This window comes from Corylus avellana, chromosome ca5, assembly GCF_901000735.1.
Source record: "Corylus avellana chromosome ca5, CavTom2PMs-1.0".
NCBI classification, from domain to species: domain Eukaryota; kingdom Viridiplantae; phylum Streptophyta; class Magnoliopsida; order Fagales; family Betulaceae; genus Corylus; species Corylus avellana.
The window spans coordinates 33,000,457-33,003,284 of NC_081545.1; positions in this window are offsets into that span (position 1 = coordinate 33,000,457).

The following is a 2,828-nucleotide window of genomic DNA, read 5'->3' on the forward strand; positions in this document are numbered from 1 at the left end:
AAAGAGATGAAGGGATTGGTCCATTGAAGTTGCTTCCACCTAGACGTAATACTTTGAGATTCCTCAAATTCCCTAAATTTTTGGGGATGGGACCATTGAAATAGTTAGAAGACAGATCCAGATGAGTAAGATTGGTTAAGAGACAAAGAGATGAAGGGATTGGTCCATTGAAGTGGTTTCCATCTAGACGTAATACATTGAGATTCCTCAGATTTCCTAATTTTTGAGGGATGGAACCATTGAGTTGGTTACCACTCAGATCCAGATGAGTGAGATTGGTTAAGAGCAATAGAGATGAAGGGATGCTCCCTTGAAGACCAATTCGAAGAAGAACAAGGCTGACTAAATTAGGTAAGGAAGATAAGAAGTTGAGTTTTAAGTACTTATCTCCATTGAGCTGAAGATAACTCATGTCAATCTCGGTGACGCTTTCACCAGCATTGCAAGTAATACCGCTCCATATGCAACGAGTTGAAGTATCGTTGCTGTAATAACTCCACCATCCACTCTCCAGAAGAGCCTTTGCTTCCAGTTGTAGTGGTGATGATTCAGATGCTCCCACAAACTGAGCTCCACTGTCCTCCAAATACGTTCCGTACAACAAGATACAAGTAGCCCATGCTAAGACCACAACGGAAATGGAAATAGAGGGTGCCATTGTTTGCAAGCAGTACTGTATGATTGAATGGCAAAAGGGTTGATTGGTATATATGTCCATATGTTACTCGGGACGTACACTTTAATAAGAAAGCTATATCCGAGGGGTGGGGACAGACTTGTGGACTGGGAGTCGAGGTTTAATAATTCCCGACGTAATTCTCACGAAACTCTGGTCTTCTTTTTGAATCCTCATGGAAATGCAGATTTTCCACCCGTATGGTTTCCCTGAATCGTTTTGGAAATTTCCCCATGGCCTTTGTCGGTGGTCCAACTAGAATTTGGGGTGGAATTCTCAACGTATTGAATGCAGATACTGACTTATAACTCCTTCGGACAAGAGACTGCAACTAACTCATTAAAAGCAGCTTTATTATTTTCAACACAGCTTCACAATTCAACATTACTTGATGATGTGAGCGTAATTCCACGCGACCAAATGTACGTGTGTGCAATAATTGGACCATGAGAAGACTCAGTCTATTGATGCCTCTTGTGCTCTTCATGGATGGATAAGACTAGTAAACTCTTTACCTTTCTCAAGCCACTTGGAGACACGATCGAGTACGTACTGAATATGGTTAAAGAAACATTAATTCTGAACTAGAAATGACGTGGAAAAGTTGAGTAACTTGGAATGATATGAAATAATATAGGTACATTAAATTTATTTACATGGAGCTTGAGCCAGATGAGAAATGGTAATATCGAGCAGTACTGGAATAATTAATCTGAATTGAGAGTAAAGCAGGGGAATTGGCCTATATATGATTTTCTCAACCGATGTTTCCAGGTAGAAAGATCTCCTTAATTATTTGCCTTTTAACATTATCTGGTACTTGATTTCATCGTTACATTTTCCTTACGCACACAGTGGCGGAGGCACATGTTTTCCTTTAGGGGGGCCCATATAGTCTTTCCTTGTCGAATAATATTACCATAATTTTTTACTATTTATATGTCAATGATTAAAAAGAGTATATTAAAGTTTTAATGCAATTTAGCTGCCTGCAGGCACTTGTATAATTACTGTACCCCTTCAAAAGATTTTGGAAATTAATGTCCTTAATTTTGAAAGAGATGACGTAGACTATACAAGTATGGAAACTTAAAAATGTTAGTAGCTAACACAAAATCAGGTGCTAAAAGTCTTTAGTTGGACCAAATTAGTGGTTTTTAAGGAATCTATCCAAAGCACCAATGCCTAATACTAAATCAAAGGCGCTCAGAAAGCACTTCAGTTAGCTGCCCACTGCCTTAGCCGCGACCCTAAAGCCAGACCTCTGATGAGTGAAGTTGTTGAAGCACTAATGCCTCTGCCCAACCTCAAGGTCAAGGACATGGCTTCTTCTTCATCCTACTTTCAGGCCATGCAAGCAGAGCGTATGGGGTCATACCCAAATGCTAGGAATGGCATTAGAATTCAGACGGGGTTATCAAGGAATAGACAACCAACCAGGAGTCTCTCCATACCAAATGCTCTGCATGCTTCTCCCTACCACCATAACCATCTTTACCGGTCGCCCAAAACTAGGGTTTGAAAACCACTGTATTATCTCTTTGATACCCATTTTGTATTTTTGGTAAAAACTCTATAACCGTTTTTCTTTCCCTTATAACCTTTTCCTGCATTTGATTAGAAAAAAAAAAAAAAAAATAGTGAAATTGCGTTTTCCGCAGATTGTGGGTTTTATTACAACTAAAGGTCCTATTCAACGGTGTGGGAAGTGGATTACAACTCTTATGTTAATTTATTAGTCTTAAAAGTTTTATTATTATTATTATTCTTAAATAAAATGTTTCACAATTTTTTACCCCAACATTTGTCACTAAATATTAAAATGTTAAAATATGATCTATAACAAATGGTAACCATTTGTGCTTTATGGTCTATAGCGTATCATAAATGCATGCTGCAGGAGTTATCATTCTTCCGTCTCTTTATCTTTTCTAAATAACTAAAAGAATCGCCAATACAATTTAAATGCAAATATTTGGTCTGTTTGTTTGTGTGTGTTCTTATATGATAATTTTTTTTGAAATGTTCTGTCCAAACACCACCTAATTATATCCATTAAGTGGATAATGCAATTTAGTAACCACATGAAAATGTTCCAGCTGTAGGCAATTTCATTTCTTTTTCTCCGGCAATAGTTATGTTATACACGTAC